We start from the raw sequence: 17331 nt of genomic DNA, 5'->3' as shown, positions 1-17331 counted from the left end.
AATAGGAAGCAAGGTGACCCCTACTTGAGTCTCTGGCTTATACCCTCCACAAGAACACTAGGCCTCTGTCCCGCATTCGATGTTTCCAGAATTAGAGATTGGTAGGAAGATCAGATGACCTAGAGATTTGAATTAAGATGGAAGAATTTGTTAGGGCTATGGGTTTTGGAGGATGAAAGATTTGATTTGAGGTGCTCACTAGAGTTTAGATATTAAACGATACTCAAATTTCATCTCTTGTCAATGCTTGTAGGATATCGCATGCCTCAAATGTTCTCTTTCTATTGAAAGAAAGAAAGAAGCGAAATTAACGGGTCAATAATCATACGTAAGATTAATGGATCCAGGGTTAAGTAGCGAGAAACCAAGAAGGAAAATAGATCCACGATCACCTTAAAAAAAAGTCGCATCTTTTTACTTATAATGATGGATTCACGACTCAAATTTTAATTCCCGATTATAATAACAATTATACAAAAAGAGGTTAACATCTGGACATCATATACTCGTACAATTAATCATGGAAATGAGAGATGCCGATAGAAAAAGATACCAAGATTGGAGCTTCTCTCCGTAATATAGCTTAATGAATGGAATGGATGGATATATGTATTTAAAAAAAAATCTATCAATTTTTTAAAAAAAATCATGTCTTCAGCCATCCTGTTTGTTAAATAATTCGCTTGACATGACCCGGATAATCTATTTAATTAATAAGTCAGATTAGGTTAGACATGTTAAACATAATGGTTAACCATATTTTAAATGGGTTGAGTTGTAAGCATGTTCGTAATTATTAGATGGTCGAAATAAGTCAGACATGGTAGGACTCGATATCTGAACCAGCTTACTCAATAAGTGGATAAAGTCAGATCAACTTGCTTACAACGTGGACAGAACCCATCTACTTATTTCAGGTCTGTCAAGCTAGCATATTAGATCATAAATTGCCAACATACCCAAGTGTCAGCTTAAGTGCCATGGTATTTTCTTTTAAATTTTTATTTTCTTATAGGAAATATGGATTTCGTTTTGATACGTGGAATAGACTGTGCATCTTTCTCTAGATCACGTCTTAAGAGTGAATTGAACTGAAGTGTGCATGTCTTGCATGTTCATTATGTGTTGTCTTGCCATCTTTTCTTAAAAATTTTATTTAGGTGAATCATTTGGTAATTTGATTTGTTATTTTAATTCCAGAGGGAGGGTAGTGTTATATGACAAATAGTGATTGATTTTAGCATATGTAGATATTTTTGTGAAGACCTGATAATTTGTATGGTTAGAAGACTTTGATTCCTAGTTGCTTCATTTTAGTTACTTGACTAGGTAGTTGATTTGCTTTGGTTATTGACTTTTGATTTAGCTTAAAAGGCTTGTTTGGATATATCTTGCTATTCATGGGAACAATTGGAGAATTCGATAAATCACTCGATCTAGAATAAGCAGAGTTTGGTATCATCATCAAGTCTTCGGCAAGCGAAATGGATATCTCACACCTAAATATTTTTTGTTTTGGGTATATCTCACACCTAAACTTTACTAGACTTATGTTCAAATTTTTAAGCACAATTAGCTTAGAGTAAATGAAGAATTCGAGAGGTAAAAAATTAGGACATCAAAAAGTTATTATGTCATTTTAAACAGTGACCATTGCACAATTTTTTATTGGTGCTTTGAGATTAGTGCTTCGGAGATCTTTTGTGTGATCACCAATGATCGGGTTGGATGCAGCAGTTGGCAACACTGGAGGGGACGGTGAGCAACTTGGGGAACCACCAGAGGGTCTCGCAGCGGGGAGATCAGTCGGATTCAGCATAGAGAAGGATGGAGCATGGGCGTTTGATTTGGATATCATCGGAACTGTCATCAGAGGAGGTGGAGGAGGTCATCAGACGATTTTCAAAGGTGGTGGAGCTTCCAGAGGATGAGATGTAGGTGGGTACAAAGGGGTGGGCAGTCTCAGTAGTGGTGGTCAGAAGTCTTGACTGATGAATTGCGGTGGTGGCAGTGATTAGGGAGTTCCGATAGTGAGCAGGCATGAAGAGGGAGGTGCAAGGCTACAGTCTGGAGTTGGACCACCTCCTGTTCCATTTTCCAGAGGTCGAGGAAAGAGATTTGATTCTCGATCGGCCTTCAATGATCGCTGACTTGGTTTCGTCAGTGAAGCCATGGTGATCGAGGTTCCATCCTTCGAAGGGAGCGATCCGGATGGTGTTGGTGTGGGTCTGATTGTCGTGGCTCCCAGCAGAGCTCTGGGGGGAAGCAGTGCTCTGGAGCATCCTCCACCAGGTCGGTAAGCCAGCGATGGTGGATGAGTGCACGATGGAACGACGATGGCTCGACTTCGCCTTGGCCTGCATCAAGCTTGACCTTGTCTAGGCGTTGAGGCCAGGGGTCTTGATCGATGGACCGAAGGGCTTTTGGTGGTAGAGATTCATGTATAAGAACCTCGATGGAGTATGCCTATGGTGTGGTCGATTCCATGCTTTGACAGCATGCCCGACGAGCGGGGAAGAGGGGAGCTCTTTGGTTGGGCTTCGCTCGAACAACGTGGTCCAAGCCGGAGGAGAGGAGATGCTGGGGCTGTAGTTGGTTGTCGTTCGATAATGGCTGTCTGGACCAGAAACAGATGACGGAATGGGGAAGAAAGGTGTTGAGTCAACTTGGGCCCCTCGAGTGGAAACCAGGTTGGACTAACACGAGAAGGAGCCAACTCGAGGTGACTCGGACCAAGTCAACCCAGCAAAGGAATCCAATGGCTGGATCAAGCCAACCAAGATTGCACGGCGGTGATCACCCCTCCGATCCAGAGATAGAGGGTGGCATGAAGATCAATGCGAAAGTGGGCCTTGGTGCGAGATGGATGTGGGCCCAAGCATGGGTGTAGTCCAACCTGTTGGTGGTGGTCCGTGAAGGGGGGAAGGCCTATGCGCTAGGGGCTCACCTGGGCTGCAAGCTGGCCCAACGAAAACAATGGGGCGGGCTCTACCCAGCCCAAGCGCACTCGGCCCAGTGAATTTGATGTGGGCCGGGCACCTAATTAGAAGCCCAAGGGTCGAGAAAAAAGGCCCAATGATAGCAGAAAAGGCCCTTCAAACCTGAATAGGGCCAAGGCAAGGCCCCAGCTTGCCCGGAGGCTCTAATGGATATGTCTGCTATCCCAGGAGGAACTGGGGTCTTTTTCTTTTTAACCAGGGCCCCAGTGGATGGGGAATCAGCTGTGCCTTAGACAGATACATCGATAAAAGACCAGGATGGCCTAGCGGCGGTGGGGCACTCTGAACAGGGGATGGTGGATGAGATGGATGGCAGCCAAGCTCTCATGTCGGATGGCCAGGACATGGATCACAATGAGGCTGTGGTCCAGTTAAGGTAGGCCATCTAGGAGGAGGAGTAAGGCTGCAAATGGATCGGGTTGACCCATAACCCGATATGATCCGACCTGCATAGACCCGATCCGAAACATTTTAAAGGACCTATGGATCCAGATCGGATTCTAAAATTGGATCTATTTTATTTTTTGGATTAGGTCTAGATTTACTGAATTTTGATCCGACTTGATCCAACCTGATCTATGGAGGCTTTTGGATTGATTTGGATCTTAAGATAAATGATTCAGTCCAAGCCAACCTGATCCGATCCGAATCCATCATTTATCTCTCTTTGTTCCTATATTACATGAATGTTAATTTTGATTGAACCTACTTTAATATTTGTTGTTCTTGAAAAGATATTTTATTAATTTTTAAATCTTTATCTTTTAAAATTTTGTTAAAATATTTTGAATTTGGATTAATCAAGTCAAGGACAATGGTGAAGAAAATATAATTAGATTTTTTGGATTTTTGAATGAAGAGTGTATGACATGGGGGCTCTAATAGTCTCATATATCAAGATCAAAATTTATAGTGCAAATAAGATTTGTTTATAGATCTTCTATTTATTGATCTTGTTATTATAACTCAGATCTAAATTAGTCCAGATCCGGATCTGAATCGGCCTAGATCCAGATCCAAATCGGACGCATATTTCATGGATGGGGGCTGGATTACACATAGATCCAACCCGACTCAAATGACCTATTGGGTCAAAAAATTTAATCATGAATCCGATCCGATCCGATCCGATCTTCTATTGGACTGGATTTGGTTTCAATATTTAGACCCGATCAAAAAATTGGATCAAATCGGGATTACTCATGGTCCAATCCGACCTGATCTATTTGCACCCTTAGGGAGGAGGAGAGACCGTTAGATATAGATTCTACGATAGTAGCACCGGAGGCTGACACTCAAATGGAGGGGGATATTAGTGTGGATCCCCTTCCTTGCCAGCTTTCTCAGTGACTAGAGCCATCAAAATGGGCCGGCCTGGCCCGTGGAGGGCCGACCCTTCACAAACCGGGCCCATTAGGGTCGGTTAAAAAAGCTCTTTTGATACACGGGCCATCAAATAGGCGGCCTAACCCTAGTCCTTATAAGTGAAGGGCCTAAACGGGCCGGCCCTTATAGCTCACCAAAAAAATTAAAATAATTATAAAAATTAAAAAAATTAAAAAAATTATAATAAATTAAAAAACTCTCAAACATAATACTTCATCAAATAAATAAATAAAATCAATCTCTACATCAAATTTTAAAACACCAAAAGTAAACATGAAAAAATTTCAAAATTTTTGTAATAATATCATAATCTCCATTCTCCATAAGAAAAAATACCATAGACTAATTAAACTCCACAAAATCAAACAAACCAAGAAGTAAAAAATATTGTTCAAACAACATTGAGTCCAACTATTGAAATTCAGTTTCTGTTTTTAAGATTTTTGCCAATATTTTATTAATCAATAATCATCCTCATCTTCGTCAATTATAACATTAGAAACTTGACAATCTTGTTTTGACAAATTTACATCAACTTTTGTAGTTGAATCATCATCTTCATTTGCAATCCACAAGTAACAAATAGCAAAGATCAATAAATAGTTAGAAAAAATCTATTTTGCATCTAACTAAATTTAAATTCTTATCTTAAATTATAGAAAAAGATATTACCATCATGAATAAAGCCATGTAACCAATTGCAGGTGCAAATAAGAGCTTGCACATGATCACCAAGGAGACAGCATCTATATTTATTTAAAACACGAGCACCAATGTTGAAAGCTGATTCGCTAGCCACTGTAGTGATTGGTATGCTTAGTATATCACAGGCCATTTGAAGAAAGGAGAGAGTAATAATGATTAGATGGGTAGTGGAAAGATGAACAGGGACTAAGGCTTGGAAAAAATGATTTGAGTTATTCGACATTAACGATAGAAGTAATGACTAATGAGGCATAAAAATGAGAAAAAAGATATTTTAAAAATAATTGATTATTTACTGATTACTTTAAGTGGTTAAGTTATTTTAAAATAATTTTTTTAAAAAAAATGGGCTGGTCCGCGGGCTAGACGGGCCAGCCCTTCACGGACCAGACCATAAACGGGTCAGGCTAAAAAGCCTTTTTGTTAAACGGGCTGCTAAAACACTGGCCCAGCCCTACTATTTTAAAAGCCTAAACGGACCGGCTCACCGGCCAAGGCCCGTTTTGACGGCTCTATCAGTGATGCTTCTAATTTGGAACACCCAGGGGTGGAGAAGCCCTCATTCTGGATGACGTTTGGAAGAATCATCCAGTAGCACAACCTAGAGATTTGTATCCTGCTTGAGATCTAGCTATCAGGGATGAGCTTTGCCCGAGCCAGAAGGCTGATTCCACCAATATGGAGCACTTATGCAGTAGAGTCCAGGGGTCTATCTGAGGGAATCATGGTGTTGTGGTACCATGGCTTGATCAGGATAGATATTTTTCACATATGCGAGTAGCAAATTGCTTTAGTAATCTTGGAGCAGATCGATAGTCCTTGGCTTCTATCCAGTGTGTACGCGAGCATTGAGTACAGGGAGAGAAGGGTTCTCTAGTCCAAGATTTCTAGGTTGGTGATGCATAGCCTACCTTCTCTTATTGCTAGAGACTTCAACTGCATTGTGGGGTCCCATGAGATGATAAGTGGTAGGCAGTATGGTGGTATTATTGACTCTAGAGAGTTCAAAAAGTTCATTAGCGACTTGGGCTTAATTGACCTCGGCTATACCAAACCCCGATTCACCTGGTATAATAACAATTGGGAGAGCCAGGATTTGAGAGAGGATTGATCAGGCGCTTGCTACCACCATCTGGTTCCAGCAGTTCTTGAAGCATCAGATGCAGCACCTTTTGAGGATTGCTTTAGACTACTGTCTATTTCTCATCACTACTAATAGCCCACGACTATCCAGAACTCCATTCAGGTTTGAAAAATTATGGACATGCTATCTGAGATCGTGGGACTTGATCAGGGAGGTTTGGAGGATGCTGATTCATGGTGATGTGAGGTATCAGGTGATCAAGAGGCATGAGTTGGCGAGGTACAGGCTCATCTAGTAGAACCATCTTGAGGTTAGAGATATCTTCAAATAGATTAAGATGATGGAGGCAGATACTATGGAGCTCCCGAGGAGAGAGGATCAGGAGGAAGATCTAGAGGAGCCTGACTTGAGGGAGCTTTGCTACAAGCTCTCTGAGCACCACTCTTTATTGAGATCAGAAGATGCTTTGGAGGCAAAAGTTCAGAATGCAATGAATCAAAGAGGATGATCGGAACACCATGTTCTTCCATCAATCTATAATGGTCTGGAGGTCTGCCAACCGTATTAGATAGTTGAGGGAGAGCGATGGTAGGATGGTAGAGGACAATGAGAAGATCAAAGGCCAGATACTTGAATTCTTCAAGTCTCATTGGACTGCCCCCTTGGGTGGGGATGACCACCCCCAGGGGTCCCACCCTACTTGTAGCATCTCTAAAGAGGAGAATAAGGTCCTAACTCGCCTAGTGTCAGCTGGAGAGGTATGTGGAGCTCTCTGATCTCTCAGGGAGGATAAAGCCCCAGGGTCAAATGGCTTCGCACCCTTCTCCTTCCATCAGTAGCAACCAATCATTGGTAGAAAGATGACTGAGACTGTGCGGATGGTGTTTGCAGCCAGAGGTATTTCGGAGTAGTGGAAGAGGATGCTGATCACCATCATCTAGAAAAAATCTAACGTGTCGATCCTAAGGTATTTCAGACCGATTAGTCTTTGCAACACTCTCTATAAAGTGCATCAAGGATCCTGATTGGACGTTTGAAGTCGATTATTTCGCAACCAAGAGTAGAGCACTTTTCTCAGTGGTCGTCACATCATTGACAACATCCTACTCACCCAAGAGTTTATGGATGACTTGTGGCATGCCCCCATTCGTCGGAGCTTGATGGCAATCAAACTGGATATGGAGCAGACATATGACTGGATGAGCTAGCGATTTTTACATCGTACACTCTTTGAGTTCGGATTCCAAGACAGATGGATTGATTGGGTTGTGGACTGTGGAGGCCCCGAGTTATACCATCTTGATTAATGGCTCTCCGATGGAGTTCTTTCATTTGATAGATCGCCTTCATCAAGGGTGCCCTCTCTCTCCCTACTTATTTATTTTATATATTGATTCTCTATCTCATGCTTTTCAAGTGATGATTCAGGGGGCAAAGCTGGACCATACTGACCTGCTCTTAGGATGTAGCCATTCTCGCATCTTCTGTTTACAGATGATTACTTGCTCATTGGTTGGACCTCAATGTGGAATTCGAGGTGCTTCACATCTATTATTGAGGCTTACTGTCGAGCATCTGGCCAGCTCATAAATTTGCAAAAGTCCACATCACCTTCAGCTCCAAGATGAAGATCCAAGTGAAGCAGGTGATTCAGGATAGGCTGAGGATCCCTAACAGAATTGATACTCTGACTTATCTTAGGGTTCTTATCATGAGGTGGAGCATTTGGAGGGCTGATTGCAGGCCCATGGAGCAATGGATTTAGGAGTGCCTACTTTCATGATATCTGTTTTAAGTTTCATTCTGATTTACCTCCTAGCGAACATTGTTGTGCCATATTCTTGCCTCAGGGACCTGGGGCAACAATTCTAAATTTTCTTTAGGGCTCTAAATATGGTGGTCATAGGCTTCATCTGCTTGTTTTGCCGGCCTATGCGGGATGGGGGGCTGGAGATCTAGTCTTTATTGGTTAGGAGGGAGGTTATGATCTCTGGACATGCTGCTAAACTCCTCACCTAGTCTGATTGCTTGTAGAGCAGGATGATGATAGCTCGATATAGAGTTTGGAGGCAGGGGTCCTAGATTTGCATTGATCGCAGTTGTCTTTCATCTAAAGGGAGATTTGCATCTGTGCTCCTATAGTGGTGGCTCAGATTATGTGGTCGATTGGTGATGAAATTACAATTGATGTGAGTCAGGATGCTTAGTTTTTAGCCTTTTTCTATCTCATTGGCCAACCTACGTCAGCATAAAGGTGGATAATGACTTGTAGGTTTGTGAGTTGATCACTGATGATGGTAGGGGCTGTAGGGTCAGGATTTTATTTGTCTCTTTGGTGGCCAGCTTGCAGATAGGATTCTTGCTATTCCTATCCCTATCCATCAAAGCCATAATTTCAGGATGTGGGGTTGGTCATGCTGCTCCAAGATCCCTATCAGAGATTTTGTTGCATTGTGCAGATCCATACCTGAGCAGAGGATCGAGGGTGCTTGGATTTGATGAGTGGCAGTCTACCTCAGAGTCAGACTCTTCTTCTGAAAGGTAGCCTGGGACTGGCTACCAACTCGGACACTTTTCAAGGATAGAGGAATAGAGCAATTGGTTGCCTGCCCAATCTGTGGGCTAGAGAACGAGATGACCAAGCATGGTCTACTTCATTGTCTGCGGGCATGCTTGATCTAGGGGATGGTAGGAGGCTAGCCCTAGGGAGTTATGAGTGGCTCCTGGCTCTCCTCATTCTTGGATGTGATCTGCCAAAGCATAACAGAGTGTCAGGCCTCCGGTGATAGGATGGCGTACATCACGTATTAGATCTTGCTGTCCAGGAATATCTTAGCCTTCGATGTTGAGGTTATGCCTACGCATTGGGTACTAGAGAGAGTCTATTATCTTACGGAAGAGTACTGCCAATTCGATGCTGTTGGACAGTCCCATATCACCCCAATCTCTAGGGCTCCTTTATTGCGCATGTAGCGATCTAGAGGGTTCTTTTGATCTCTTGAGAGCTGATAAGTGGTATATTTTTATATTTATTGAAGATATTTTTGATAATTTATTGTGCTAACACCTTCTTAAAAATCTAATTTTATGAATAAATTAGATTTTTTATAAAAATAAATAATTTTAAAAAAATATAAAATTAGAACATATTTATAAAAAATAGATGTTAATTTAATTGAGAATTTAAGTACCAAAATGTTGAGAAATTAATAACAAATTTAATGCATATTTTTTTTAAATTTTTCAGATAAAATTGAAGCAAAAATCAAGCTAAAATATCTTTAAAAAATAATTTTTATTACCTTCGATGCATGGTGGACCGACTACTCGGTCTATAGAGTTAGGGCGCGGTCCATCAAAAATATTTCGCAGTCTACAGGCGTGGTCCACGACGGACGGAGATGATTTCATGTGATCCGACAGTCTACATTCATTCCGACCCAGATCGAATGGCTGACAGTATTTTCAAGTGTAATAAGAATTCTTGGGTGCGATCTGATGGCTCAGATTCTATCTATCGCGTGATCCAACGGCTGAGAATGCTCCCGACTTTGAATAAGAGATTAGAGGCACGATCTGACGGCTAAAATCTTATCTGAAGTACGATCAAATAGTTAGAATCACATTCGACTTTGATAAGGATTAAAACATAAATTTTTAGACTGATCTGGGCGGTCCAAAGGCAATCCGACGGTCAGAAATTAATATAAAGGGTATTATACAAATTCTAAGGGTTTTAGGACTCTTTTTCCTACCAAAAAAATATAAAAAATTTATCTATAAATAGGAGATTCGAGAATAAGAGTAGAAAAGAAAAAAAATTAGTGAAAAAGTAAAAAAAATTAAAAAAAAATAAAAGATATTTAGGGATCCAAGAGAAAAGATGAATATGGAGCTAGAGATCTTGATGCGTGGCTAAATCCCTTCAATCCAAAAATACGATGAAGCCTGTAAATAAATTTTTTTTGTATTTAATTTTTATGCAATAAAATTATACTTTTATTTTATATCTTTTTATTTTTCTGAGGTATTAATCTAGCCTACATATCTTATATGCTTCACTGACATGCCGTGATCCCTGGATACAGTACGTATCTAGGAGAGATAGATCATGGTATGTTAGATTAAATCTTATATCTTATAATTAAATTTAGATAGTTTATACTCTGATAGGATGAGCTGTAATCTACTGATACAGTCCATACCCCTCAAAGATAAGCTATACTAATATCTTAATCATAAGAATTAATATTGTAACATTAAAAAAAAATAAATCAAATTTGCATGGTGGATTCAAAATTTCTGAGTTATTTCTCTGACTTATTTTCTTTTACAAATTAATTTATATTTATAATTAAATTCTTACTATTTTATTTCTTTTAATCCTTCTATAATTAATTCTCTTTTATTTTTTTTATTTTTTTAAAAAATAAAAGAGATAATCATCCTAGATTTTCGTGAAAATGATCCCGACTCATCCTATCTATATAATTTGAGTTGATTTTTATTCTTGACCACCTACGACAGCGATCAAATTTTGGCACCATTGTCGGAGATCTAGGCATGATTATTATTTTTTATTTCAAAAAAAAAATCTCTACATTGACACCTCATAATCTACTTAAAAAATTAGATACTTAATCACAAAACTTAAAAAGTGAAACAAATCAATTTACTCTTGACTAACTACCAAATTTGGCCACCTTTTTTTCTTGCATTATATAATTTAATAAAATATCTTAAGGGCACAAATCCTAAATAAGATAAAGTGGAGATTTCATCACCCTTTTTTGGTCCACAAATCACTATCCTGCATATTGCATTGACCTAAATCTTAACTTAAAATCAATTAGACATTGATCCCTAAAGACTCTCGAGCTCAATAGGATAAGAGATCCTGAGAGTTAGATCGGGTTAGGATTAGTCGGTTTGACTGATGTCTAGGAAAGTGATTCAGAAACTACATCCTAAAGGAAGGTGGTTATTTAATTGATTCCGTTCGCTTACCTGACCAACTCAGTTGGTGTCTAAGGAAAGCAATGGGGGGATCCCCACCAACCTTATACTTACCTGGTCAGTTGAGTGGCTAATCTTTTACCTGGAGTGCTCAAAGACAATCTTAGTAGCTAAGAGCTATCTAGATCTAGGATTATCTTTAGCTAGGATTGACTGCATAACTTGATTACTAACCTACGAACATTAAATTTAACTAAAACTCTCTCATCTATCGGTCTAGGATCCCTTAGGACCCTCATCTCTAGAACTCTTCTTCTTCTCTATTTTTTTTCATATATTAAAATTAAAAAAAAATTTACTAGGATAAAATGATAATTGCTAGACACAATCTAAAGCCTACAAGCTTATAAGGTCACTGAGGAAGAAATAGATTCTAATAGACAATCTAGATTTCTGTGGAAACGATCCCGACTCATCCTATTTATATAATTTGAGTTGATTTTTATTCTTGACCGCCTACGACAGCGATCAGGAGCCTCTTTCCTCAGGATTTGTCAAGATCAACTTTGATAGTAGTGTCAGAGATGGAGAGATGGTACAGGTTATGTCATCCGAAGCTCGAATGGTAGACTACTAATTGTTAGGGGGTCACCCCTATTTGAGCCATCGATCCCTAAAGCGAAGCTCCGGATTGTTTGGATAGGCATCATCTGTGCATGATAAGAGTTATGAGCGGACAATATCTTTGTGGAGGATGACTCTGCCATAGTCATAGGCTGGATCCGGGATGAGACGATACGGTTGGGAGCTCATCTGCTACTCCATGATATATGAGAGTCCTTCTATCACTTCACTGCGACAGCCGTTCGAAGTGTCTACCGAGAGGGGAATAGCACTTGGATTGGGTTGCTTCTTTTGTAGCCGACCACATCAGAGATTGATTTTAGTGCCAAAGAGATGATTGTCTAGGAGCATTGTGTGATATTTTATATTCTAACTTGTTGGGCTGTACTTACGCTAGAATGGTGCGATCACTCGCTTGTATCAAAAAAAAAAGAATTCAAAGAAAACATAAATAACTTTGGTTTTTTTTCATGGAAGTTACCATTCTGATGCTGCCTACGACTACAAAAAAAGGGGTTAATGCTATTTATACTTCATATAAAGTAAATCCATATGTTTGAGATATATGATAGTTTCAATGCATTCTCACGTGATCCACCTTTCCAATGAAAATATGAACCATTAATCAGTTATAATTGAACAATGATCATGATCGTCCACACTATATATCTCATGCGTTAGTACAATCTATTTCGACCAAATGCTGTGTGCATGCTTTTTTGTCTACCTCCTCAAATCATCATGCTGACTTTAAGTTTTTCGCAGCGGTGCTTTCTTATCTTGGGACAATTTCAGTCTGAAATCTTGTTACCTGAACCATAAGGAACAAATTTCAGGCACATCAACACCTATGTGCCCTGAATCACTAAAAAAAATATCCATCCTTCACCTCTTTGTGCTGGATTAAACTTAGACTGACTGAATTCCACCGATCAATCTAGCTTTCACTAAAAAGGTAAAAGTGTAAATATATTTATATAGAAAAGAAGGCAGATGCTTTGGAGAAAAAATTGGTTATGCAAATTCAAAAAGCTGTTACTACCAAGTTGGATTAGTTAGGCTGTTATGAGTAGATTGTAATATGATTGGTTGGGATAGCCAGCTCAGGAAGAGGCGTTACTTTTCTCTTTGTGTATATAAACTTTTTTTTATTTTTTGTCTCAATATACGATATAATACAATTCTCATTTCTCAATTTTAGCTCTTCGTTCAATAGCTCAAGTTTGCTTTCTGTTTATGGTATCAGAGCCTTAGGACCATGTGGATAGGACTATAATTTCTCTTCTTCTTGGCTTGGGATGTCAGATCAATGGAAGAAAGTTTAGGTGTGAGCAATGCTGTAGGGAGTGAAAATCGAGATGCTGCAAATCTAAGCAACGATCTGCTATAGTTTGTATAATTCTGATCATCCAAGTCTGATTGTGGTGAGTGCCTTGTTAACTAGTGAAAACTATCTCACATGGAGTAGATCCATAGTGATTGCTCTTGGAGCAAAGGATAAGCTGGGATTCATTAACAAAAAGTGTGAAATGCTTCCTGCCGATTTTTCTCTCTTTGAGAGATGGCAGAAAGTAGATAGTATGGTAGTTTTTTAGATTTTGAATGCTATTTCAAAAGAGATTGTTGAGGCTTTTCTGTATACAACTTGTGCTAAAGATATTTGGAATGAGTTAGAGCAACGTTTTGGATAGAGTAATGGTCCATTATTATTTCAGCTTAAGAAAGATATCTGTGTTTTTAATCAGAAAAATAAATCTGTAATAGTTTATTTTAATAACCTGAAGAAGATGTGGGATGAACATGCTTGCATCCATTTTCTGTTCATTCATGTGGTGCCTCTAAGGCTATTGTTGCTATTGAAAATGAGGATAGGCTTATGCAATTTTTGATGGGACTTAATGAGAATTATGATCATGTAAAAAAATCAAATCCTATTGATGGATCGATTGCCAAATGTCAATAAGGCATATTCCATGATCTTTAGAGTAGAGAAACAAAAGGAGGTGTAGAATGTGGTGGTTGAATCTAGTGAGACTATTACCATGATGATGGCTAGATCACAGAATTATAAAAAGAACAGTTTCAAGGATAATAACTCGACCAATAACTTCAAGTCTTTATTTAAGAAGAATGACAAGAGGGATGAAAGGTTTTGCACCTACTATAATACCAGAGGCCATACGAGAGATTCTTGCTTCAAACTCATTGGCAATTTGGATTGGTATAAAGAACTAAAATAGGAGAAGGGCAGACAGCAAGCTAATGCTATGTCTTATATTATTGAAACACCATTGGACACTGAGCAAGCAAGTGTTACTAATTAATGCAAATATGAGGATTGGAATGCAAATTTTGCTAGCATGCTCCAACAAGAAATGATGAAGCTGATGAAGGGAAAGGCACCAATTCATGGAGCTAACTTTGCTAATACTGCAGATTTGCAGGTAAAGTTTCTGATTCTTGTTTAGCAGGTATGAATTCTGAGAACAAAGGTATTTGGATCATAGACACAGGGGCTACCAACCACATGTGTGCCAATTCTTCTTTCTTCACAAAACCACTTTGTTTACTAAATCTAAACTTATCCATTTACCTGATGGTTCAACTCAATATGTAACACACACAGGCCATATCTCATTACACCCCAAAATTACCTTAACCAATATTTTACATATCCCTAACTTAAATGCAACTTACTTTCTATTAGTACACTTGCCAAAGCTTCTCACATCTATGTCAAATTTTTCATGACAAGTGTGTAATGCAAGATATGCAAAGTGATAAAGTCATTGCTGTTGGAAAGGCTAGAGATGGACTTTACTTTCTAGACACAACTTCATTTCCTACTAGTGATAATATTTGATCAATTTCTTGTAATACCAATAAATGTCTAGACAATTCTGTAATAATTTGGCATTCCAGGTTAGGACATGCCTTTTATTCTAAACTCAGTCATATTTTTATATTGAAAATTCATAAGTACCAAACCATGTTGTAATATGTGTCTTTTGTTTAAACAGCAAAGAGTTCTATTTCCCATTAGTACTATTTTTATAAATGGAGTGTTTGAACTTGTTCATGTGGATTTGTGGGGTCCTTATAGAGTAAATTCTATTACTAGTGCAAATTTTATGGTTACTATTGTGGATGACTATAGCAGGTATACATGGACATACATGATGTCTGCCAAATCCCAAGTCCCTACTGTCTTAAAACATTTTATTCTTATGGCCCAAACTCAGTTTCAAAAGATAGTTAAGAAAGTGAGGACTAATAATGGGACTGAGTTCATTAACTTTTCTTGTGTTGACATTTTCCAATCTAGAGGCATTATCTATAAGAAGTTATGTGTATATAGCCCACAATAAAATGGGGTAGTTGAAAGAAAGCATAAGCACCTTCTGTAGTAGCTAGGTCTATTATGTTTCAAGCCCACTTTTCTAATAAATTCTGGATAAAATCCATTCTTGCTGCTACTCACATCATTAATAGATTACCTACTGAGGTGCTAAAATATCTTATTCAATTCTTTTTGGCAAAGAATCTAATTATGCTTATTTTAAAGTCATAGGGTGTCTCTCTTATGCTACAAATGTGTTACCCCATAAGAGTCACTATGAGAAAATAAGATTTTTATGATGAAATTATTTATGACATAAATATTTTCATCGTAAATAATATTATTAGCGACATAAAAATAGTTTCATTATAAATAATAAATTATTTAGGATGAAATTTTTTTTTATCATAAATAATTTTTATTTATGACATTGAAATTAATTTATATTATAAATTTTTAATTATTTATGATACAAATTTTTATCACAAATAATCAATAAAAATCATAAATATTAAAAAAAATTCATTGATTATTTACAACATAAATATTTTGCATCATAAATATCAGTTATTTATGACATAAAATTGACTTTTTATCACAAATATTGGATTATTTATGACATAAAATTTTTACCCATAAATAATCATCAAAAATAAAAATTTTATATAAGAGAGCTTGAGATGCTAAGACAGATCCAGAATAGTGAGATTGCTATGATAGGAATAAAGGAGAAGAGGAGATTGAACATTTTTTGTGTTGATAGATATCATAGAACTGAAGTATGGATCCAATAATTGATATTCATTTCAGTGTGAATGGTGAGATATTAGCAATAAGAAGATCGATATTCATATCGATCCATACTTTATCAGTAAAAATTTTGCATGAATACGGTACCAGAATGAGCTATATGTACTAGCAACTCAAGCAAAATAAGTAATATATTTGAAGGATCTGAAGTATCGAGGTGATTGACATGTCATACAAAGAATAATATCTAAAGGCATATATTATATACTAACCGACTAGAGATGGACGAAAGTTCAGATCTACATGAAGAAGAAGCTTTTCAAGAGGAAGAACAAATATTGATCGAGCTCCTTGTTGACGAAGAACTTGTGACAACTCCTTTGAATAGGACTGATCTGCCGCCCAATGAAGTTGAAGCTAATTTATATTTAATCTTGATGATTTGAAGAGTGATGATCAGTTCATAAATGACGATGAGATAGAAGACGATACATTAGTCGATTATTGTAATTCGGAGAAGTACCTATAAATTGAGAAGGATACGGATATTGATAAGTAGATCTATATTCTTTGTTGAATCTTCTCTTGCAATAATGGTATGCAATACAATTCTATTCATTAATATTTATATATTTTTTGCTATTATTATTTATTATTATATTTATTTATATGTCAAGTTAGTTATATGCATAATTTAAGCATTGCAAATATGGCACTAAGAGGGACGACACGTCCAAGTTTCCAGCCTCCTTTTGAGGATGAGCCTTCCCCATTTCCACTGCCACACCATCGGAGCACCAGAGCGTGCTGCAGAGGTGGGTTCAAGTGGTATTTTAATATTTTTTTATATAATAAAATTTGATTTTAATCGTATATGTTAAGTTTATAGATAGTTATCATACTAATGATTTATTCATTATTGTTTCTGACCATTCGGTGCAAGTAGTGAGGTGAGGGTGAGGGATCCATTGAAGAACCTCATCCTGGAGCATTGGAGACATGAGCACGAGGGATAGCATCTCTGTATCGAGATTCTATCTGACTACATGCCCATTAGGGGATGGTGCGATTTATGGTGGACTGAGCTTGGTATCATATGTTGCAGCTATGCCCCTGTGACGCTCTCCGATTGTCATTACGTTACATCAGCTCAGATGGAGGTCTTTTATAGCCACAGATAAAATAATATTTAATAAAATATTTAATTAGCACTATGTTGTTATAATATTTGTTATTGGCAGGCTATATTTGATATTATTGATTTTGAGCACGATTACGTGCAGCGAGCTATGGATGATCATCTATGCTTATATTTCAAGGATTACCGACATCGCATTCATCACCACTGGTATGCTGTAGTGTAAGATCAAGGGTGGAGGCAGCGCGACAGCAGTCATATGACAGCATCAGTATCGAGGATTGGGCTGTCATATGCCGCAAGTATGAGGATCCGATATATCAGGTTAAGCATCCAAATTTTTTTTTAG

The 17331-nt window shown here is 38.0% G+C and overlaps 1 protein-coding gene across 2 annotated transcripts in view; it reads left to right on the top strand.

Moving 5' to 3' along the window:
* The window catches only part of LOC105048698 (uncharacterized), a 93849-nt gene that overhangs the window by 41963 nt on the left and 34555 nt on the right, over positions 1–17331 (top strand). Inside the window, exon 1 of one of the 2 annotated variants that reach the window (XM_073261391.1) lies at positions 2714–2717. The exons of the other annotated variant lie outside the window; for it this stretch is intronic. The gene's annotated coding sequence lies outside the window, so the exon portion shown is untranslated. Of the gene's footprint in view, positions 1–2713; positions 2718–17331 lie in introns of those variants that run through there. 2 annotated transcript variants of the gene reach the window in all.

The sequence above is a fragment of the Elaeis guineensis genome, chromosome 7 (genome assembly GCF_000442705.2).
Source record: "Elaeis guineensis isolate ETL-2024a chromosome 7, EG11, whole genome shotgun sequence".
NCBI classification, from domain to species: Eukaryota; Viridiplantae; Streptophyta; class Magnoliopsida; order Arecales; family Arecaceae; genus Elaeis; species Elaeis guineensis.
This window is presented reverse-complemented; position numbering and strand designations above follow the sequence as displayed.